We start from the raw sequence: 25,982 nt of genomic DNA, 5'->3' as shown, positions 1-25,982 counted from the left end.
ATTTTAATAAACCTTCAGGGTAAGTTGCTTATTAAAATGTGTCGAGTAGGTGTCGAGTAGGCACTCAATGAACATTTTCTTAGTCTAAATGCAATCTACTAAGAGCTGGGGGCTAAAAAGATGTAGATCACTATGTTATTTTTAAATCAATACAGCTTAGAGAAATGAACAACACCAAAGAGAGAGAGAGAGAGAGAGACAGAGAGAGAGAGAGAGAGCGCGCACGCGCGCAAGAGCACATTGCCTTTGTTTAATATTCTACAACATAGCTTTCAATTCCCCTAGAATTTCATATTCCAGTAGAATTATTCGTTAGGCCATCATCCTTTGAAAAAGACTCAAAAATAGATATAAGAAAGATAGCACCTATTAATGAAAAGGTCAAATATTACTCATCAGAATCGGGGGAGATAACCACACACTAGTCAGCCAATAAACTGAACCAAAATTTTTCCAAAAGAATTAAGGTGATTAAAGAGAGGACTGAAAAGCTTTATGGATGAATGCCATATTTTTTCAGCCCTAATGCCCTTGGGTGATTTCTAAATCCTATAAATGCCAAAGTACAAACAACAAAGGCACATTTTGAAAACAAAGTCTTTTTTTATCCTACTTGGACTGCTGCTTATTATTTAGCTACTTTGAGCATGTTCTTTGGAGCACTTAAGACAGAGAAAATGGGAATAATTATAAGTGCCAAAAATGGTTTGAATGAATAAACAAGTGAAGGCATAAATCCATCTTCATGAGCCTTTAGACAACAAAGGGGACGGTGGACCTGTCAGCAGCAGTAAGATCTCCTGGGAAAAAAGACCATGGAGGATCTTCCACCCAAGCAGCCCTGGGAAACAGGAACTCTGAGCAAGAAACTCAGAAACTCAGACTGAGGGAGAATGAATGAATAAATAAATAAATTTATTTATTTCCAATGATAAAGCGGGCTAGTAATAAAAAGATTAAATGAGTTAAGTCTCCTTAGTTATGCCACTAGAACTTATTTTCATGTTCTGCAGTTGCATTATTCTTAAGATAAACAACATTTTTTCCCTAAAAATGTCTACTTAGTCTTAATGACACAGTTATACAAGTGATCTATGTATCTGCTATAAAAGGATATAAATGTGCAATAAATAAAATTGTACGACGATGTGCACTCAAATCCAGAACTTTCTTACCAGTGAGAAAACTCAATTAAATGGATTTTTGCTAATTATAATAAATATAATTTTCCAAAACAAGATTTGTTTTGTTGTGAGACAGAATTGTGATCACCAATGAAAATAATTGCCTACTTTACTCATTCATTTTCAGTTATCACCTTTTACAATAAATATTAGAAAATGGCTTTTATTCTCTGTTAGTATGAAGCATCATTCAGAAAGAAAGATATTAAATATGAATGTTTCCAAATTTTGCAGCCAAATCTGTCTACATTTCATTATTTTCTTATGTTATATTTAAACAATCCAGAGATTTCATTCTAACACAAAAGTATTCGCTCTCATAGTAAATACCAGAGGTCTTATTTTTGAAAGAAAATAATTAATAAAAGAAATATTACTTATATTTTAGTAGAACAAAATTTTAAAATTTTCAGAATGCTTTCCCCAAGTCAAACTGCTACTTGTACTAATCAAATATTAAAAGCTTGATTGTAAACTATTCCTTCCAGGATGACATTTGAAAAAACCTATACAGTGCACTCTATGGCTAGCTTATTCTTCTTTCACACTTCCTGTGTAAATTAAGTTGATTGCCAATACTTTTTAACTTTTATACCCATAAGTATGTTTCCACTTTCTTATTACCTGAACAAATCTTTTTTCATTCTGCCACTCTTGCATGACTATGTAGCGGTAGGTTGAGCGCAATCACAGACTTGGTATGAGAACTGATTAGCCTCTGCCCGTCATTGAAGATCCCACCCTTCTTTCCATTGATCAATATGGGTTTAGTTACGCTGCATCAATGGCCATGGAAGTGTGAAGGTGCTGCTTGGAGATTACTGAGCAAAGCTTCTTTTCATTTTAGAAGATACAAAAGGAAGACACCATCTCTTTTTCCAAGTACAGGGAGCCTATGCCAACTCTCTCCTCAGACCCCAGGAAGATGGGATTATCCCTCTTGAAGAACCGGAATAGAATGTGAAACATCAGAGAACCAGTACTCCACGGGCTCCACGGGGCGACTGTTCAACAGCAGCACCAGAAGCAGCATGAAACCAAGCTTGTGGATTACTCAGAGTTCAGTGTGATGCTCATGGAGATTTGGAAGTCAGACCAACTTCCCAGGATTCTACCCTAAAGCTTGTGCAGCTGGAGCAGTCTTAAGGCAGACAGATGAGGCTTTCTGCCAGACAGTGAGGAGGTGCTCAAGGGATTACTTGCAAAGAACAATAAAAAGAGGAACATGAATGTATTTGCTTATCACTGAGTATATTGTGGTTTTTTTTTTTATATGTAGGAAAAGCAAAAGTGCTATCAACTTGGGAATTCACCCAATTAGAAGGAAGGAAGAATAGGGTACCAAGAACAGACTGCACAGGCTTTCTGAAATGTTAAACTGGTAGCAGTAATTTCATTTATTATTTCCAAGTGCACCACGTATACCATGCCTCTTATACCTATCATCTGTGTCAGGCCAAGCCTGCTCCTCCTGTCTTCAGAATACACATGTGTCTTCAACTGAAAGGGGGAGTGGAAAGAGCATAAAATTCAAAGTAAGAGAGGTTGGAATTGGAGCCAGCCTCCCACTTAGAAGACTCTTGACCTTGTATATGTTATTTCTCGGAGCCTCAGTTCCCACACTTGTGAAAGGGAGAGAATGGTGTTTAACATATAAGGTTGTTGCAAGTTTTAAAAGATTCGAATTGCTAGCACCTCAACTGGCAATATGGGAAGCAGTTAATAAATAGCAGTTATTATAATATGTTAAGCCTGGTGATAGGACTCTGTTAAAACACCTTTGAAAAGAGGGGGTTTTTATGCTCTTAACTATTGTCAGGGAGCATATTTGAAAGAAATATTTTGAACAACTGATGTAAGTCACTATCAAATCCTTTATGTAGTAAAATCCCCATAACTAATAAATTTTATCATCAATAATAAAGTCTGTTCTGACAAAAGCATTTCATATATAATCTGCTTGGAGAGCCAGAGAAGTGGGAAAGGAGACCGAGCACAAATGGAAGTTACATGCACTAATTAGATGGGATCCTTGGGAACAAAATTCTCTCTCTGGTTTGCCTGCGACTCTGCTTAGTGGGGGTGTCTGTTTCAAGAATCAATCTGAGGCTGGGTCATTCTAGTGCTCTTAGTTTGGTCCTACCTGGCTCTTTGATATGTTTTGAAATCCAGAAGAGCATCCCTTTCAATGACTTTTTTTCTGCTGAGATTATCACCACTGAGTTTGCAGAAATTCTTCCCCAGGGCTGACACCACGCCTGGGTCCACTGCTACAGCAGCTGTTTCTCCCGTTGCGTGATATGCTGATGGGTCCAGCTGAAATTTGCAAATTAGAAGGACAGTCATTGCCTTTTCCCAGAAAGGACCTCTCCTACAGGGTGGACCTAACCAACTCACCCTTTAGATCTCAGTTCAAATGTCACTATCCCAAGGGCACCTCCCTGGCCTCCAGATTAGATTAGGTACCATTCCATAAGCTTTCCTGAATTCCACAGCATTGATCCATGGTATAATTTTATATATGTGCAATCATTTATTTAATTTCTATGATGTCTATATTAGTTTTTAAGTTTTTATGTAGGGACTAGGGTTGGGTCTGTTCTATGTCACTAAAACTAAAGACATGTACCATACTTACCACAGAGGAGGTACTTAATAAGTGTTTAAATTAATGAAGAAAAGGAGCAATGTTAATTGAGTAACTATAAGGGGAAAAATGAATAAATAACATCATTCTTCAATTCATAGACTAGACAAACCCAGGAGTCTCCTTTAGTTTAGAATTATGTTCAAAAGCCTAGAGCCTATGGAATTAAATCTGAACCCCAAATTTACCTGAGTGGTAAGAAGCAAAGTATATAATCCCTTGGAATCTCATTTTCTCCACCTCCACAAGAGAGAGGTTAAAATTTCTACTCACTAAGGTTGCTATGAAGATTAAGTGACTGTGTGGTACATAAAATGCACTAAACAATGGAATACTAGTCCTTCTTTGATTTGGAATTCTCAAGCATTCTACATTCAAATATTGCTATTTAAATGTGTTTAATGTTTACATGATATAAATAAAGACTAGAACTGCTGAGAAGTTCTTGCATACAGGAGAGGAGTTACTTTGAGCCAACAGCTCTAGCAAGGGAGATCAAAAGAAAAGAAAGATCCTGAAACTCAAATGAAAATACTTTGATTACTGAATTAATCAATATTAGATTCATTATCTTTCTCAACTTCTTCTTGATGCATAATATGATAAACGTCCCCACATATACTTCACTTTGTGTAAGATCTTCTGTAACATTATAAGCCAGATTCCTTCTGTCTTAGATGAATTGACGTAGTCAACTACTTTCTAATAACATTCTAACAGTAGAAATCTGATGGAGATCATCTACAAGGAAAGTAGCTGTCATGGCCAGGCACGGTGGCACACGTCTGTAATCCAACAACTTGGGAGACTGGGACAGGAGGATCGTGAGTTCAAAGCCAGCCTCAGCAAGTTAGGGAGGCCCTAAGCAACTTATTGAGAAAGATAGAAATAACTGCGGATGTGACTCAGTGGTTGAATACTCCTAGGTTCAATCTCTGGTACCAAAAAAAAAAAAAAAAAGATAAAGGAACAAAAGAAAGAAAGGGAAGAAAGAGAATAAGAAAGAAGCTGTCATCATAATTTTTGGTTCTAATTCCTAATTCCTTCTGGACTCTCTACTTCTTCACAATCCTTTTAGGTTGTCCTAGTCCTTCCTCTCCTGGGCTCCAGCGTGGTTATTGTAGGTGTCAGTATTGGTCTGCTTATTTATGATTCCTGTGTGTCCTCCCACCAGAACATAAGCTACATGGCAGCAGAGACCACAGGGGATTTATACCCCTCAAGCAATACAATACAACACGAATACAGTAAAGAACACTAGATGAATAAGTGAGTTCACATGAAAATAAGAAGTGATTCATTGTCTCTGTGTTAGAATAAATAAACTATTCAATTAGGATGAAATTACAGTGAAAGTGTTTCTTATCAGAACTTATTCAGGTTCTATAATGTAATTTACAGACATGGAAAATAATTTTTTTAAAAAAAAAAAGATAGTCTGGAGTTACAGCAAAGCACAAAGAAGTAAGTTATAGTTTTCAGAGAACAAAGGCAATCTAAGATTTCTAAATATGTCACTCCTTCAAGAGATAATGAGAGCTCCCACCTCATGTAGTTATTGTGAGGATTAGGAGAAATTATAGAAGTAAAACACTTACAGGTGCAGTTTTCTTACCACTCATCATTACTGTGTGCAGTTAAATACACATCTTTTATTTAACTTAACAATGCCCCAAGGTGGTTAGCTTTATTTCTAGATACTGGTGAGGAAATTGAGGCTCAGAAAAATAGCTACTGGTTTAAGGACAAACTGCAAAAAAAAAAAAAAAAAAAAAAATAGAAAGAAAGAAACTGGTGCGGTATATATTCATATTCTCGTTCACACTCCTTCAAAGTGGATTCTGTTTCTACCATGACACTCTGAATAGCCAAGGCATAGTCAATGTGATAACCATGAGAGCAGAAGTGCTACTGCATCTCAAGTACAGTGGATTTCTCCTAGAAGTAGAAAATTAAATAAGTGAAACTTTAGGTATCACAGACAAATATATATACCAACATATATTTTCAAGAAATCAAATCAAACCTCTAAGTCAGAAATCAAGTTTTCTTACTATTCCTCTGATTTCATTAGTTGGACTTTAGCCTCAAACTACTGCTTAGAGACATTACCAATTAACAATTACTGGGAGCTCTGGTAACATATGTGTTCCTGTCTCCAGTTGGAGGAGCAACGGTATGTACCTTTTACACACTAAGATAAACTATTCATTCCTAGCTGAGAGTTTGTGTCAGCAGTCATTTGGATCACTCAAATACAAGATTTGCTGATGTGAGAAAATTCAAAGGCTGGTTAATTGCATCAAATTTTTAAGTGAAAAGCATCTTCTTTACAACCCTCAGTATCATGAAGGAGGGGCTAAGTGCAATTTGGATGCTCTTTTCTTGCATTTCTTTGGCGACAAAACTGCTGACCTGGTTGTTCTTTCATCAGCTCATGCTGAACCCAAAATGAAGAAAATAAAATACAAATTTTGAATCTTTATGTAAACATCCAGATGACATATTCTGCAAGGAAGGCAGTTTTGAATAATAAAAACTTTTGTACAGGCTTTCACATTTTATCGTGTACAAAAGCTTACTTCAAACATTATGCAAAAGGAGACTGAATGTTCTTTCCCAGATGTAGCAAATTGTTTTGGATGACCCACCCCTGAAATATGCTATGATCAGTAAGCGGGAAATGACTTTTTATTACTTTTCTAGACTTTTCTTCATAGGAACCCAAGTCTATAAATGTATTTTTTAATTACTGTTATGTCTATATTTCTCTGACTGCCCTAAAATAAGATCACAAAATATTTTTTTTCTCCATAAATAAGGAATGTAAACTAATGGATCCACTTAAGTACTCATCGCAGGCATTTAAAACACCAGAATTTATATATCATGTGAAATTCAATTATATCTACTTCAAACAGAGGTTAAACACCATCAAATTTAAGCTCCTTTAAAAGCCTTTTGTGTAACCCCAAAATGACTTTTTTCTTATTCTTAAAGTGAGGACATTAAAACTGTCTTTCCCAAGGCCAACCCTTCTTTCTTTCTGGTCACTCTTACAATTTTTTAAAACACTTCCTCTATGTTTCTCTAATTTTTGTCTTCTCATTCATATCTCTCTCTCTCTCTCTCTCTCTCTCTCTCTCTCTCTCTCTCTCTCTCTCTCTCTCTCTCTCTCTCTCTCTTTTGGAGTGGGTGGGTGGGTGGGTGGTGTTTCCAGGGATTGAACTCAGGGCACTCAACTCTTGAGCCCCATCCCCAGCCCTATTTTGTATTTTATTTAGAGACAGGTTCTCACTGAGTTGCTTAGTGCCTCGCTTTTGCTTAGACTGATTTTGACCTTGTGATCCTCCTGCCTCAGCCTCCCCTGCCACTGGGATTACAGGTGTACACCACCATGCCCAGCTCTCTTTCATTTCTTATCCTACATTTCCAGCTCTCACATACCTCATTTCACTGACATGGACCTTGCTAAAGTCCCCAATGTTCTCTAACTTTCTAATCCAGGGTATTCTCTCTCTGGTTTTTCAGCCTAATCCTTACAGTATCCCTTTGGTTATTCCTAATTTTTATATTCATTAAAAAGAAGCTATTGAAGAGCTACTGTGTCATCATTGTGCTAAATACCAAGAGTAAGTATGAAGGATGTCCTCAACTATTTCCAAGTACAATTACAAAGCAATTACAACATAATAGTATAATGTTATAATGTTATAAAGAGGTATTTATAAAGGCTAATCAAAGCAAGGTTTTCCTATTAGAAATAGTTTCTCTTTATGATTTTATTCACTTGCACATCAATAGTCATTCCTATTATGGAGTTTGCTAGTGTTTTATCTTCTGATCAGAACACACTTTTGACTAGGAAACACATATTTATAACTACTATTTATCACTGCCACTTAGATAAGTAGATAAGTTATAAACATCTTAAACATATCATTCCTAATTTTTAATTTTATTTTGTACTGGGGATTGAACTCTGAGGCACTTGACCACTGAGCCACATTCCTGGCCTTATTTTGTATTTTATTTAGAGACTGGTTCTCACTGAATTGCTTAGTACCTTGCTAAGTTTCTGAAGTTGACTTTGAACTTGTGATTCTCAGGTCTCACCCTCCCCAGTAGCTGGAATTATAAGAGTGCTCCACCATGTCTGACCCATTCCTATTTTTTTTTTAAAGAAAGATAACTCTTAAGCTAGAAAAATATGGAAATTGCTTTTACTGGGAAAAATATTCTATAAGATATACTTAATAGAGAAACAGACTTCCCTTAACATGAGAAACAAATAAGGATATACCCAATTACTACTAATTTTAAATATCTTTATCAAACCCTAAATATTCCTAAAGAAAAGAAAAAAAGTATACAAATTGAGTGGGAAGAGACAAAATTCAAAAGAGTTGATTAAAAGCTACAAAAAGGAGCAATCAATAAATTATTAATTTAAGATCGACACATAGATATAACAAGTTTTTATCTCCCAAAAAAAGGATTAGAAAATTTCACCCACAAAACAATAAAAACAATTAAATGCCAAAGAGCAATCCTTAACATTAAGAATGTCCCTGGTACTACTATTTTTCTAGTTTAGTCCTTGTATAAAATAACAAGTCATTTTGTGGAATACACTGTGTTCATGGACTGGAATACTCTGTAGAGTGATCATGTCAACAGCCCTCCCCAAATTGAGCTACAAACTAAATAAAGCTACCGTCAAAACCCTACTTTGGTTTTTAAAATAAAATAGAAAATTGTGTCCAAAATTTTATATTAGAAGATGAAATAGCCAACATTAAAACAATTGTATTTGGGATGTTCCTCCCTAGATGAATATACAATAACACTTTACTGATAGATACTGATATTGAGATGATGATACAGACACAACTCAGAGAAAAATGGAAGGTCTGAGAGAGAAAGGGAGAGGAAAGGAAAGGAGGGAAGGAGGAAGAGCAAACAATTAGCATGAATGTGAAATATTGAGTCAATGGGGAAATAATAGAATATTTAATAAATGATGTTTTAAATTATCTACTGATTTCATAGGAAAAATATGAAGTCATTTCCTACTTCACATCACATGTACTTGAGATACAGAGTAGAGTGCCAAATTTGACAGCAAAACAACATTTAGTTAAGTAGAACTTCTTTTCTTTTTAATAAAATGTGTATTACTCAGGAGGCTGAAGCAGGATGATCACAAGTTTGAGGGTTGCCCGGGCAATGTAGCAAGACTCAGTCTCAAAAATTTAAAAAAAAATTTAAAAAACTAAAGGCTGGAATATAACACAATGATTAAGCATTCCCAGATTTGATCCTCAGTAATGGGGGAAAAAAAAGACAATTAAGACAATGTAAATTTTAAATAAATAAATAAATAAACAAACAAACACCTTTGTGAATAGGAAATACAATTCAAAGGAATACAATAAAATATTTCTATAAGGAAATTTGGATTTTAGGTAGATGAAAATACCATAATATACACAAAGTTATAAGTGACAACTATCACTTTGGTATATGCAAATTTCATAATATATTTTGACCTTCTACCAACTACCATGGAAAAGTAGGATAAGGTGCAAAGTATATGAGTGGGTAATTCAATTAAAACAAGAACAACAATAACAAAATTAGTAGAAATAGTTAATGAATATTCAAAGAGATACTCCATCTTACTGGTAATTAGGGAAATCAAAATCACAGCAGTTAGCCAAGAAAAAGAAATGAAAGGCACCCGGATCAAAAAAGAAGTTAAATTGCTTCTGCTTGCACAAACAATAGATCTTCCATATAGAAAACCCTAATTACTCCACTAAAAAGCTATTAGAACCAACAACAAATTCAGTAAAGTTGGAGGATATAAAATCAACATACTAAAAGCAGTTGTGTTTCTACCTACTAACAATAAACTATCTGAAAAAAAAATAAGAAAGTAATCCCATTTATAGTAGCATTGAAAGGAACAAAATACCAAGGAATATATTTTAAAGAACAAAGTAAAATATCTGTCTAGTGTACACTATACAACAAAAATTGAGGAAGTCACAAATAAATGGAGAGGTGTTCTATGTTCATAAGTTGGAACAATTACTATTGTTAAACAGTTCTTATTACCCCCAAATTATCTATAAGTTCAATGCAATGTCCACCAAAATAGCCAATGGCAATTTTCACAGAAATACAAAAATATAAAATTCATATTGAGCCAAAAATACCTGACTGTTGAAAAAGCTAGAAAAAAAATCGTGGAGAAAGAACAAGACATTTTTTTCTGACTTCAGACTATATTAAAAATTTATAGCAATCAAAACAGCATGGTACCAGCAAAAAAAACAGATATATGGAACAATGGAAGAGAATTCAGAGCCCAGAAATATACCCACAGGTATATAGTTGGCTAATCTTTCTCAAGGTTGAAATGATGTGCAATAGTGTCCTCAATAGTATTGGGGAAACTGGATATCCACATCGAGGAAAGGAAAATTGGCCTTCCCCTTATGCCATGCACAAAAATGTACTTAAGATGGATTAAAGACTTAAATGGGAAGTCTCAAACTGTGAAACCCCCAGAAGAACACAGGGGCAAACCTCCTTGACCTTGATCTTGGCAATTATTTTTTGGATATGACACTACAACAGAGCAACAAAAACACAAATTAGCAAGCTAGACTACAATATATTACAAACCTTTGGAACAGAGAAGAGTCAATAAAACAAAAAAGCAACATATAGAATGGAAGAAAATACTTGTAAACAGTCTATCAGACAAGGGAGTGATATTTCAAATATATAAGAAAGTCATTCAACTCAATAGCAAAAAATAACCCAATTAAAAAGTGGGCAAGAGTCCTGAATAAATATTTTTCTAAAAATATACAAGTGACCACCAGGTCCCTGAAAAGGTTATCAACATCTGTAATTATCAAGGAATTGTAAATTAAAACACAATGATACATGACTTCAGACTTTGAGGATGGCTATTCTCAAAATGCAAGAAATAATAAGTTTTGACAGGAGTGTGAAGATAAGACGCCCTTATCGTCCCCACAATGTTGGTGGGAATGTCATTTGGCACAGCCTAATGGAAAACTGCAAAAGGGTTCTTCAAAAAATCAAAAGAGGAGCTACCACAAGATCTAGCAATCTCAATTCTTGGTATGTTTGTTCAAAGGAATTGAAATCAGTAGGCCATTTCCAGGTTCTTTACAGAATTGTTCATAAGAGCCAAGAAATGGAAACAACCTAAGTGTCCGTCTACAGATTAATGGATAAAGAAATAACTCCATACACACATACAAACATAATTGTACATTATTCAGCCATAAAAATATGATGGAAACCTTCACATTTTCTTGGGATGAACACTATTGAACCTTCAGGACTGTACATTAAGTGCAATAAGCCAGGCAAGCAAACAAATAACATAAGATCTCATGTATGTGCCATGGTTGGAATGATTATTTCTTACAAAGCTTATGCTGAAATTTAACTGCCTTTGCAACAATATTAAGAGGTGAGACCTTCAAGGGGTGATTAGGTCACCCCCTCTTTCCCTTTCTGCCCTCTTCCATGTGACAATGCAACAATAATGTTCTTATCAGTTGCTGGCTCTATGATATGGGATCCCAGAACCATGAGACAACAAATTTCTGTTCATTTTAATAACCCATCTGTGATATTCAGTTACATCAGAGAAGATGGCAATGTGGAATATAAAAACTTGAACTCAGAGAAGTGGAGAACAGAATAGGGGTTTCCAGGACCTGGGGGTAGGAGAATGGGGACATAGTCACTACTGGAGATAAGCTAGATCTGAATAGATTCTAAAGATCCAATGTAAAGCACAATGACTATGATTAATAATAGTGCAATGTATACTTGAAATTTACTAGAAGAGTAGATCTTATTTGCAAAGAGAATAGCTCAAATAATTTCTTACTAATATTTATAAGTTTGCATAGCATATGAGGCATGATCATATAGGAACATAATTTGAAAACAAAAATTAAAATTTGCACACCCTGTGAACTCCGAATTTCACTTCCAGAATGTAGCAACATAGAGTATGCATTTAGCATGATAATAAGTTTTCATTAGAATTATTTTTCAACTTCTTTGTACAGTAATTCACTCTCTTCTCAAGGCAATGACCTCTGTCAAGGTTCCTATATTACACTACATTTCTGAAAAAAAAATAATGTAAATACACATGTACTCACATATGCCTTTTGTAGACAATAAGGTTCTCAAAATAAGGAAGCAATGCTTGTTTTACTTTGGATTCCCAGAGCTCCACACAGTTTCTAGAATCTACTAGCTGTATCATATGCATCAGTGGCATATTAAATAAACAAAATGAAAAAGAACATTCCTCTTCTTCCACCTACCCCAAAATCTTCTTCTCTTTTAACATCAGTACAAATTCTGATTATTCTAATTCTCATCACTAGATTACCCTGCCATCTGGTCTTTATTTATATGTGATCATGCCAATCCATGTTTTCAGATGATTAAAGTTAGCTAATTTGCATAGTTTTCTTTAAAAATGTGCATGTATGTTTAAACTATAAAAATCATTCTTAATTTAGTGTCAGCTGATTTAGGCACTGCTCTACCTTACTAGTTCTATTCCTCTCAGCTCCAATTTGGGTTAAAAGTCCATTCCTTAGGAAGTACTTCTATACTCACAATATATTCTTTCTCACAGTATGCTGTGCTTTTTACAATTGTCGTTAAGTAACAGTTTGTATAATTATTTGTTTCAGCTTTATCTCATCCTTTGCATTGCAGGTTTCATGGAAAGTAGGGTAACTATCTAACTTACTATTTCTGTGTCCATAGAATTTAGTACAGAACCTATACATGGGAATGTTCAATATATCATCTTTTACTTCTTTTTACAGCAATTAAAACGTAATGCATACTTAAATTATTGTTAAATAATGCCTTGGCAAACAATGACTGTCAAATTTATTTTTATTTTTGCTTTTTTCCTTAGAACCTTCAGTGTAGGAAAAGTCTGGATTGATTACAACCTTTGAGAATTCTGCCTTGCTACCTCTGTGATTTTAAAACAGGATTTCCAATAAAGAAAAGCATACTGTGAAAAATTCGGCTTCTCCCTTGGGAAAGCCCATTGTACCCTTTTAGATCCTCAGTAAAATGATACACTTTGTAATCGAAAATGTTGACATATTTCCTAGGAAACTCAACATTTTCCTAAACTGCTTTACAGACTTTCAATAACCAAAACACAAAGAATATTAAACTATGATTGCATTCATAATCACAAGAATAATGTGGTCTTTTACATACACATTTTATTTTTAAAATGAGCATGCGTAGTTGCATAGAACTGCTCATGTTGGAACAATGCACGAGGAACTGTCTGGCTGCCTATTTATCTGCTCATCTCTATGGAGTTGTTGTGCAATCTATCCAAACTCTATTCCAAAGACTGTAAAGAACATTGGGAAAAGATTCATGACTACAGTTAAGATTAACTTATTTCAAATTATTCAAGTTACAAATGGTCTATCATAACATGGGTATTAGTTCAGTAGCATCAGCCATATTTTTTAGCATTCAAAACCCGACTCTTTCACCCAATATAGAGCTATAATTTTAAAAGTCAAATATAAAAATTATGTTAAAATATAATTTAAAAATGAATAAATAATGCTTAACTGGAGAAAAAGTTTTCTAAAAATGAATTAATCTCGGGAAAATATCAGAATTGGCCAATTAAATGTGTGCAATCAAATTCTACAAGGAAAAATGGAAAGATTACTAAATGTTCTTCTATTAATGATGTTCTTCTTTAAGTGAATGATTTTAGAAAAAATTGTTATTCCAAAGCCTAATTATCTTCATTTATAAATAAATTCAATCATCTCTATACAATAATATGATAAGAATATTGATTTTTCACCAGTTTTTATCTTACTGTACATTTTTACATTGTAACTAGTTGACCTCAGTTCAGAGTTGCATAGTAGTCAGCAGAGGTTGAGGAGAATATGGTGTGCAGATTTGGAGAGAGAATGGTCAATGGATACAATGTGCAATTACAAAGAGTAATAAATTCTGTTGTTCTATGGTACAGTAGGATGAATATTGTTAATAATATTGTGTTGTATATCTCAAATTTAAAGAACTGATCTTGAACATACTCACTATAAAGAAGTAATGGACCCAGGCACAGTGGTACACTCCTGTAATACTGGTAACTCCTGGAGGCTGAGACAGGAGGATCACAAGTTCAAAGCCAGCATCAATAACTTAATGAGGTCCTAAGCAATTTAGTGAGACTCTATCTCAAAATAAAAAATATAAAAACAGGCAGAGGATGTAGCTCAGTGATTAAGTGTCCCTAGGTTCAATCTCTAGTAACAGAAAAAAAAAGAAAGAAAGAAAGAAATGATGGAAGTTTAAGGTGACACAAATATGCTAATTACCCTGATTTGATTATTATCCAAAATATACACAAATAAAAATATTATGTTGTATTCTGCAAATATGTACTAATACATTATTATGTGTCAATAAAAATATAATGTAAATAAGTATCAATAAAATTATAATAAAAAGGAAGTCCTGCCTAACTTTCTGTTTGTAAATTAAGGTACTGCTTTTTTCTCATCAAAATTTGTATATGTCATTTCCTTTGAACAGATGTGCCTATTTCTTGCTCAGGTTTCATGGTGCTAAAACAATTTCCAGGCCTTCAATTTTAAAAGAATCTATATGGATTTTATAAGAAATAAATTATTATAGGCAAGTAGATTTGCTGATAAGAAAGATAGAAACTTAGCCAAAAATAAAAATAGACGAGTTAATTTTTAAATTGATTGTAGCAACTAGAAGAGAATTTGAGATAGGTGCTTGGTTGCTATGATGCCAAGAAGATTTCTTTTGTAATCCTCATTACTCTAAATAGATAGATTGGTCCAGTTTTGCAATTTGTGGAAAACTGTGCCAGAATACAGGGAAAGTTGGATTTAAGAGAGAAAGAAGTTCTTGGAAATGACTCACACAGATACTGACCACTTTTTCATTGGTCATCAGACACAGAAAAGAAGTCTTCCTTCAGTCACTAGCAAATGAAATGAACTACTGACTAAGAGGGCAAACTGAGATCTACTGCCATTATAATACAGCTTGACATGATATGCCACATAAGGAGTAGGGGTACACCTAACTAAAGTGCCAGAGTGGCAGAGGAAAGTGTCTCATAGTTCCTTATCTTGTTTTGACACACTCTCCTATCACCTTCTCAGTACTTCTTTGCAGGATCTAGGGCAAGTGCTCTGGTTACAAAAGTCTAGTACATGGTAAAGTGCCATCTCATGTATTTAAAAGGCATACACTACCCTTTTTATTAATTGTACTAGATGTGTGTCTGGAGTGGTGATTTGAATCATGGTCTCTGACTGTCTGATGACAGGAGTGGGTTTATGCAGGGAACTCCTTGTGCAAAGGTCCAAGTTGAGACTGCCCAGTTGCTATGGTGACAATCTGTTCAAAGGAGTTTCTATGCATGGCATGGCACTATCAGTCTTGGCCCTGAATTCAGACACCAGCATCCAGAGGTAAAGAATTATGAGCCCAAGTTGATAATTATAATTGGACTTCCCAAAACGTTGCCCTTCACTCTGCATGCTTTGAAGAAACTTTCTCACACACACTAAAAAAATTGATATTAAAATCTATATAATAAACATCTGGAGCTAGCTCTGTGTCATTAATCTCCACCAGAAATTAATATCCCACCTGGTCTCAGCTTTCTCTCTCTGTGTGTGTGTGTGTGTATGTGTGTGTGTATGTGCGTGTCTGTTTGTCATTTCTAATACCCTATTGCCCCTCTAGGTTTTCTGAATTAACTGCATATAGTTCACAGCAGAAATATATGGGCAAATTTTAGAAAGAGACTGTAAACCCTAATAGTCACATATTTACTGACAATTTTTACTATATTTCATGAATTACATATTTTCTTCCTACAACAAACATTTGATATGGTCACAAGTATGTTAGTTTTGATTTTTAATTACCTCTATATTAATGGTAACCTTTGTTTTGCTTTTTTTGTTTTGTTTCATTAACATCAAATTTTGTTTAGAGTATATTTTAATAAACAAAATATGCAAAATAAATCATTCAATCATTGTACTTAAGGATTTAGATATAAATATCAACAAAGTGTAGCATTCTAAGTTGATTGATTTTTTTTTTAATACAGCAAGGACCATTGCTGAGCATTTTCTATGAATTTGGTTTTATAAGGAACACATGGAAACAAAAATCTTGTGATTGTTCAAGAAATTTGTCACTCCAAGATTGAAACACATTTCAAAAAATACTAAAGAGATGCACAATTGAGATGAGAAACTAAATAAAAATTCAGAATAGTAATTTAGTTCTCTTGTGAGTTCAGATTAATATACAGAATTTAAAAAAATTATATTAGTTTTTCCTTGACACATTTCTCTTGAATCTTCATATGATTTTTCTCACTTAACTATAATTGTACATAATATTTTCAATTATTTAATTGCAATAAGTCTCCTCCCACACAGTCTTAATTGACACAGTTTAAATTGAGAAGGTTAAGAGCTTTCATTCTTTATGTTTATGAAAACCTTATTTAGTATTTGCAGTTTTGCCTACAGGTGATTTTCTGATGGGGAACTTCACAGTGAATTATTAAAAAGATAAGCCTTGTATACAAAAATAGGCATTATATCAATAATAGTAAATGTTAAGCCTGTGATACTTTAATGAGTTGTGTGTAGACTTGTAGGAACACAACCTTAGAACTAAGACTTAGTATATGATAGGGGAAGCAGAATAGGGCTATGTTCATCTTTGGATAAGTGCAAATCACATGTCCAGAAGGAGGCCATCCTGATGCATCTTAAGGCTGTAGGAAAGAGAGCTATCAATACATATGGATGAAGAGCATTTTTAGAATACAGTGACAAGGAAATGTGAGTTAACTAGATGTGTAGAAGGTTGAAGTACAAGACTACAAAGACAGGGAGTAGATGATCAGCAAGAGGACCACATCACTGGAAATGATTTTACAAACCAGGGAGCACTGAAAATAGACAAGTCAGAGTATGTGCTTGCAAGAAGGCTTTGAGGAAGCAATGGCATGGAATGACCTTAGTAATTTTATAAGGATTTCCATAGACAAAGATGAAGAAATGGCTTCTGGCTGAGGGCCCAGCGGAAACAGAGGTTTGGGGAACTAAATGTGCCTATCAATGTTCACAAAATTAAGAAGATCAAATTGGTGAATGTAAATGGAAAAGAAAGTTAGCAAAAAGTCAGATGGGCAAGGAACTTGAGTTCCATACCAAGAGTCAACTTCTATCTGCAGCCGGGATCATCAAAAGTGTTAGGAAGAATGGAATGACACCATGGGAATTTATTCTAGAAAACCAGTTGTGGAAATTATGAAGAGAGTAGATACAGGTGCTTAGAGAATCATAGTTAAGAATGTATAGTGAGCAGTACACGAAAGGGAGACACTAAGCAACAGTGGCAAAGCAATGGAAAAGTAAATATGAAGTTGATGACTGCATCTGTCTATTACTATTTAGTTATTCAATAGCAAGTCAACTTAAAGACACATATAATGTGCCAGATCGCACTACAGGCACTTTATATGTATCAACTTACAACAACTCTGTCTTGAGTAGTAGTAGCATTTCCACTGAAAATGAGAAAACTGTTGTAAGAAGCTCAGGACCTTGTCCAAGTTCACACAGCCTATAAAGTGTGGGGGATAGAAGACAGAACACGCAAGACATGTATTGGGAAGCATTTCTTTATGGGTATGTTGTGGTTTTACATGTTTTAGAAGCAGAAATAATTGCTCTTTTTGTCCCTATCTTTAAAAAGTGTTTGCATTGTCTACCTCTTTGGAAGATGGAGATGGTGTCTTTCTTTAAGGGCAAAGATTTCGTAGTTTGGTTTGCTTTTTCTTATAAAAGACATGGGATTCCTGAACTCAGCATTCCTCAACTGGGACACAAATGCACTGTATGTATGGCAGCTACCTAGGTTTTTCTCTGCCCTACACCATGAGACTGAGGAGTCATAAGAAACCGATGTGACATGAAGTTCGTGCTGCCTCCTGCACTATGAGTAAGAATGTCCATTATCTGTGACCCTAGAGTACTTTGTCTTCTGTGACATTGTACCCAGATAACTTGTTAGCTTGCAAATATGATCAAATCTCAAATCCTTCACAGTCATGTACAATATGATGCTTTATTTGATAACTGTAGGGATGAGAAACATAAGAAATTACGAATAGTGCTGATGCTTTCATCCAAAAGTTATTTGAAAGATAGCATCTCCAACAACAATGCTAGGAGATGCACAAGTAGAAACTTATCCTTGTAGAAAAAGCACATTTCTGTACATGTTAATTCAGAAAGGGCCATTTTTTTTCTGGCAATTATGAAGGATATTACATCTAGAAATATATATTTGGTAAAAACATAGAAATAAAAGAAAAAATATATAAATGGCTAAGATTACTACTAAGCAGTGATTAGAGAAAACTGATGGCTAGGAACAGAATTTTGAAGAAATTGAATTGTTAAAAAGGGATTGATTAGAGACAGATGAGGTCACTCTAAAGAACGGATAATTAGGGAAACAGTAGCTAAACCAGGGAGTAAGGTGGTAGAGAGGCCCACAGGGAAGAACATTTAACAGGGCCTCCCCTGTTAACAAGATATTAAGGTCAAAAAAATTGCAAAGTTTGAGGAAAACATGGAAGGAGGAAAAAACTGGCATTGATATTCTCTTTGTTTTATTGGATGCCAAGTGTGTGAATTTAAGACTATGATTGTCTTCAAGATGTGTTTTGATTGAAATGAACAACACCAATGATCAAAGCAACAGTATAGAATTTCCTTGTGTAATATATTTCAGGAAATCCAGAAGTTAATGTTCTGAATTCCAGACAGATAATAAACACCTAGAAAATATGCCTGCAGGTTGAGGGTCCAGACAGCATACGCTTATCCTAGATGATACTCCTGTTTTCCATGAACCCTTGAAGAAAATAAGATTATAGGAAACATTTGTTGACTCTCTCTACTAAGCAAGCATCTCATTTCTCTGACAAAGTCCAGGTCCCAAGAATACAAAACTGAATAATATATCACTCTGTCAGGTTGATATACACCAGCATGTATCATGTAATGGAAAGTGCTATGTTACTAACCAAAAGAGGACGCTGGAAAGCCACATAGAAGGACCGAGCTTTAGGAGATCTGAGTAGAATTCCCTAAGGACTCGATGCTTGCACTAAATCTTGATTCTCTGAGGAAGAGTGAAGTAGGAAAAGCATTTCAAGCCACAGTTACAATACAGGAAAGTGTCACAAGGTCTGAGACATCCAACATTCAGAAAATTGGTTGAGCGGAGTTGGAGCTTCATTGTGAATGTAAGAAAGGAAGATGGTTAAAGTTGCTTGTTCGGCCAGGGACCAAGCATGGAAGGTCTGGTATACTGCATTTAGAAATTAGAAATGAATTCAATAGGTTCCGAGAAGTGATGGAGTTTTCATAAATAGGGAAATGAGATTTGCATTTTAGACAGGCTACTCTGACAGTAATATGAAAATGGAATAAGAAACGTGACAGAAAAGAATTAGGACATGATTGCTAACAGTCAAGACAATAATGAAAGGCAAGGCTAAGCAGCAGCAGTAGAGCTGAAAGTGGGGGAAGGCTGGGGCTCTTAAAGAGTGAGAACAAGTGGGACTAGCAAGATGGGCTGAAGGGAAGGAGCACTCAGAGAAGGGATGAGTCAGCTCTTGTCTTACCAAATTATACAAGTTGCTAATTAACCACCTTGTTTTTAAAAATTAAAAAATGAATGTCAAAATTTACCACATCACTTTCCAATTTGGGGTAGTTTTCTTCTACTTCAAAATGTGATTATTTTTATTAACTTGGAAAAAACACACATATATGATATATGTGTATGTTTTTCCCTAGGGCAAACCATATATGATATATAACACATATATATCATATATGATATATAGCACATATTATATGCTATATATCATATATGTGCTATATATCATATATGATATTCATATCATATATGTGCTATATATCATATATGATATTCATATATAATATATGTATATGTTTTCCCTAGTTAATATTTAGAGAAGGAATGTGTATATATATATATGCTTATATATATGTATCATATGTATGGAAGAAATATATATATTATATATATATATGATGGAGGGGAAAATAAAGCTTTCATTCTGATAGGTAAACTATAGAAGTAGAGGTGTAGAGAATATTGTCACACTTCTTATTCCTTGAACAACATAAAAAAGACAGTGTGAATAGAGAGACCGGTTTTCTTATTTGCATTGGACAGACTGAGTTAGTCTGGGAAGTTATAATGTGAAGCAGTGGCCTTTGCCCTGGCTGACTTGTTACAATTTTCAGGTGCCTTTACTCATTACAGACTTGTTGGATCTTCTTCACACATAGAAATCCAGATTTCACAACAGGGGTCGAATACAAAACTCTTGCTCTAAATAAATTGGAAAGGAAATCAACTGTCCACAGGATTCGAAGAACCATCACAATGTTCATTCCTAAGTGGCCATTCACAAAGTGACTTTGTCAGAAAGCAGCATCTTTCAGCAAACAGCATCACAAAGTTATTTAATTTGGAAGAAAATAATTGCCTATCTGCAGTTGCTCCACTATACAAGAAGGCATGCCAGTTGAGATTGCAGCCCACTTCTGAGATGCTGAGTTTCCATTTCAACGTTAGAAAATTAAATTATGTGTCATGCTGAAGCTTTATATTTATCAATTACTTCACTAATTCCAAGCCCATGGCCTGTTTCAGACTACATGAAGAGTACTGTGTAATCTCCACTGGGCAGTTTCAAATGATGTTCTTGTGGCTTAAATTACAAAAGATCGTTCAGATAGAAAATCCACAATGGGTTCTCTTATCATTCAGAACACAGGCTCCATTCAAGCAATGAAATAGGTTTCAAATTCATTTCTTAGCATTTCCAGGTGTACTTCTATTGCAATATTATACGATTTTTGTCTAGTTTTCTGCCATCACCTCTCACATATAGCTTTATTGATTCCATGACAAATAAGTCACTCAGCTTGTAACTACCATGTTATTTGAAATTTCTATTCAAGGTTTTCTGGACCATTCTCCTTTACAAATGGAGTCACTTTCTTATTATTTATTCTACTGAATATAACAAAAGTGGATACAGAAGAAGTGATATTAGCTTTCCCAAGTGAGGAATAAAATTGACATATGTTCTATTCCTGGTTCAGTTATGGAAGGAAAATTCTGCTCATGCAAAACTTGTGTACCTTCTGCCTTTTCTTATTTAGAATTTAAAATTAGAATGTATCCATTATGAACATGGTGAATCCTTTAGTTTTGCTATTTTGACTAAGAACTTAGTATATATCTTTGGATAATTAGAGCAAATTTTCAAAAAATCTTGGTCACAAAATAATTTTAAATGCAATGTTCTAGCATCACCTTGTAATTAAAAAAATGTTAACCCATATTAACATATCTTCAGAATCTGTTCATAACCAATGAAAAGACTTGGTTGAAAAGTGAAATTAGAGGCCTATAAGGGTAGACCAAATAAAAAACAAAGGGGCCATGAGAGAGAAATATTCAGTAGAATAAAATGTAGGAGTGGGAGGTCTAGGTATTGAATAACAGTTATCTGTTTACATGTGAGACATTCACTCTGCTCCTTGAGGGACCAGGAACTAATTTAAGTCTGACTAAGGGGCCATTAGCAACCATGAAGGTTTTATTCAGTGGTACTTACACATGCAATCAGACATGGGGATAAAACTACTCTGGGAAATACATTAGGATGTGCTTCAATATAGTGAATAGAACTGTTAGTACTTAGAGGATACATACATGCTGTGATAGAGACAGATTCCAGATGTCACAAGAGAGCAGAAGACTTAGCTGTGGAGAAGACCAGATCAGGAGAGTGAAAGGAAGTCACAGATACATCATTTTTAAGGTGATTCTAGAAGAAAAAAGAATGGAATTTATCAGAATGACATGCTAGGCAAGAGAAGAGTGATCAAGAAGGTAAGCAAATAAATAAACAAATAAATATTTAGTGGAAACAACATGTATAAAGTAGGGATTTAAACAGGGAAATGCTGTATATTCCAGGATCAACATCTACTGTCCCCCAGCTTAAGCCATGCTGAGCAGGGTGGGCATGGAAGGAAGAAGAGGAGAGCCAGAAACAGCTTCTGAGAAACTCCTGTTTGCAGTTGACTGGAATATGTTTGCAGAATGGCAGACTCAGTTTCTATAGACCAGACATCTCTGTTCTATTTTATATCTGTGACTTTACATTCCTTGATTTGGTTGCTATCATGAAAATTGATGTTGCAATGAGGCCAGCTCCATACAACAGTTTAATAAAAGTAAATTAAAACAAAGGGACATTGGTGACCTCAATATAAAATGGACAGATTGTACATATATACAAACTCACAACTGGAAAAGACCTTAACAGTCATTAGCCCAACTCCTTTGTTTTTACAAATGAAAATGTAAATTAGTACTCACATTTAGTTAGTACTCACATCAAGTTAAATGACTTGCCCTCTGTGACAGAATATTTATACCAAGGATACAAATTTACTCATACATGAATTAAATCAATTGGTAAGGGCAATTAATCAAAAGGTACAATTCAATCAATCAATCAGATGATTCCTTTTATTGATTCAATGTTTTTCAACACTCTTATAACCCCCCTACCCCCATTAAATTTGCTCCATTTTGGGAGGGGAGTATCTAAAACCAGACCCATTTGGTATAAAACTTAGTTTGAACACTTAGGTCTTTCTCAAATGTTTAAAGCCTTGTTTATTTTCAGGCTTCCATGATCTTCCTTCTCTTACCCACAGCAAGAGTACCTCTAGGCCAATGGGTAGGAGTCCTTTTTCAATCTACTTCCTTCCTCTCACACCCCAGTTAGTCCTAACTTAATACCTCTGTTCTCTTGTTCATTGCCAACATGTTGGCAATAGGTCTTACTTTGGAGAAGGGTTTAATTCACAGGTGTTTTTTTTCCTAACTTGGTCAGGGTCTAATGGAGACCAATGGTTGAGCTCATCTCATTTTAACTTCTGCTTGCACTGTAGGCCTCTCTACATCTATGGAATATTCTATATCTAGCCCATGGTCTGACTTTCTCTCTACAGGGTTACCCACCCAGGGCACCACAGGATGGTTATGCCATCTCTCCATTCAGCCACCTTCGAAGTCCCTCCCTAGGAAATAGGATTCTATCTTCCCTGCACAGGAAGGAAGTGTGGCTCATGGATCCTGAACATTAGTACTCTCTGTGGCCACATGGGGCACTGTGTTTCCCCCCATGTGGCCATGCTCAGCTGCTGCGGGGTCAGTCAGCCAAGACCAACCCCTCCCATACCACTGGGTGTGAGTCTTCTGTGTATTACTTCGAAAATTTTTAGCATTTTACTCCCTGCAGAATTCCACTTGGAATAGTAGAATTGGAATAGCAATTTTTTTTTCTCATTTCTTTTTTAATAGTCCTAATCTCCTGACCACATTTCTAGAAAGAGATGCCTCAGACCCGTTGGGAAGAAACTCAAAGACAAGTATGATGTAAAAGAGCTGCACAACCTCTTTGATATACTGAGAAAATGACTGAGTTAAGAAGTAGCCTGAGACTTGATGCATTTCAGTGATTACAATCATATCTTGGACTCTAATTTAAAATACCACTAAAATATAATGAATCAGTTATTTCATACAATAAGAAGAAATAATTTTTATTAAAACCTCATGGCCCAGGAAAAATAAATGCCTTCCACCATTCTGTAAGGTTTCCCTGGAGCTTTCTGGAAAAGCCATTTGGTGGGGAAGAAAAATTGAGGCATGAAGACCTGAAGCCACAATTTATTTAAGGGAGCTGGGGAGGGGGGGATACAATAGAAGCAGGACAGTAAATATGAGACCAAGAGAAATTCAAAATTAACAGGTGGAAACGAGTAGAAAGCGTGGATGGTTTCGAAAGGGGCTTGAGAAAATTTAACATTCTAGGATAGAAATATAAAGAAATTGGAAAAACTCCTGGGATCAAGAAGAAAAGAACTAAGCATTATTCTCCAACAAAATAATAACACAATCCACATAGGAGGTTGGCTTTCAGAAACACTATTTTTCATAGAGAGTCTATATACATTTCTTATGGGGAATCACTGGTAGTACAGTTAGGGAATTATGCAAATCTGCCAAAGAACTAGATCAAGTTTATTACTATGTGAGTTGAAACAGCACATGTGGCTTATCTAACAAACTTAGTAGAACATATTCTTTAGAGTGTAGTATCATTGAAATGCAAATGACATTTGTAATGCTGAGGAGAGAAGTGGGATGTTATTGTTTTACCCTCTGAGATACAATGTGTTCCTAGCGTGGAGTTCTTTACCTTGTTTAGAAACCAGTTAGCATAGCTTCTGACTACCTAAATCCTCTGTATCATTCATTTTTGGCATGTCTGAGATTTTAACTCTGTTAGCCTTCTTTCATTTTTCTTGGTTCTCTCTCTCTCTCTCTCTCTCTCTCTCTCTCTCTCTGGTATTCACTAAAGTTTTCTTGAAGTTCAGTGAAAGAGGGTGTGTTAGCTTTGCATGCATGATTATTCAATATGCAAACAATAAGGTATTTTGTGATCATTCATTTGCTAAAAAATATTATATATTACCCAGTACTTCTTCTCAGGGCTTTTTTGGGAGGTTGGGAGAGTACTAAGGACTGAACCTGGGGGCACTTAGAGCCTCACTGAGTTGCTTAGGATCTTGCTAAGTTGCTGAGGCTGAGGATGGCTTTGAACTCGGGATTCTCCTGCCTCAGCCTCCTAAACTGCTGGGATTACAGGCATCTGCCATCATCCCCAGTTTAGGACCTTTTAAAATCTATGATTTACATAATTGAATTGGAACTTACAGCTCCTGATATCATGTGGTATACGTCTATATAGGAGACATCTATTAATCAAATAACAAATGGTATTTTTATGTATGTGTGTGCCAAAATTATGCCATTTTGAGATGTGAGCAAACACAATGGAGTGGAAAGTTCCTGAAACATTTTAATTCTGCCTAACCTAATGAGAATGAAGATGCTGGTCAACCACTGACTTGTATATGTCTTTGAATGAATGTCATAAATATTTTTTTTCTTTTGAAAAATATGTTCTTTCTCTGGAAGTCCTAGATCAGACTATTTCACTGATCAAAGTTTTTGTATAAGATTCATTATTTGATGGTCTGCGACACAGATTAATCTATAAAACAAGAAAATCACAGTAAATTTTTCTCTAAGAAACATTATTTGTTGAAACACCAACTTGCATAGCAAAATCTTAAAATCTCAAAGGGAATAAAACTACAAATCTATTGTTGTTAATAAAACCATTATATACTGCCACCTAGTGGAGATCAATTAGGAGACCCAATTACTTGCCACACTATGACCTTGGGCTATCCTTATTGATTCCTGGGGAAATCAAAGTGATAACCACCATATAACACTCTCATTAAGTGGACATCCCTCATGGGCAAAATCTCCCTGGGTAGAAACTGTGCTATTTCTGCAGAATTTATTCCCAAAGAAATTTCTTTTTCTATTCTTCATGTTTTCTTTGTTACTCAAAATAACGAAAACAAAACAAACAAACTTACAATTGAATAGGATATCTAAAAATAGACATAATCTAGTGGCCTGCATGAGGCTGATACTCAGTGTGCTTAGTAGTTTTCATTACAATAGCAGAACTTCATTTACTATTTTGCTCCCTTCTATGGCATAACAGCTTTTTTTCCCTTTTAATTTTTCTCTCTACATATACCTTAATCTGAATATTTTCATTGTTAGGACCTATTAATCTCTAATCTCCTCTCCCTCTAGATAATTTTGCAAATAAAACAGCTAAGCATTCTTCAACCTTGTCTCTGAACCTTCATTGCCATAGCCTCTAGGAATTACACATTGATAAACTCTGACATTTCATCAATCAT

General features: G+C 35.0%; 1 long non-coding RNA gene across 1 annotated transcript in view; it reads right to left on the bottom strand.

Moving 5' to 3' along the window:
• Positions 1-25,982, bottom strand: part of LOC144367009 (uncharacterized) — a 64,508-nt gene that overhangs the window by 20,268 nt on the left and 18,258 nt on the right. The window contains exon 2 of the long non-coding RNA XR_013426222.1: positions 3,328-3,500. This is a non-coding gene — a long non-coding RNA (uncharacterized LOC144367009). The remainder of the gene's footprint in view (positions 1-3,327; positions 3,501-25,982) is intronic.

This window comes from Ictidomys tridecemlineatus, chromosome 10 (genome assembly GCF_052094955.1).
Source record: "Ictidomys tridecemlineatus isolate mIctTri1 chromosome 10, mIctTri1.hap1, whole genome shotgun sequence".
NCBI lineage: Eukaryota > Metazoa > Chordata > Mammalia > Rodentia > Sciuridae > Ictidomys > Ictidomys tridecemlineatus.
The sequence above is the reverse complement of the archived record's forward strand: the minus strand, read 5'-3'. Positions and strand labels throughout refer to the sequence as shown.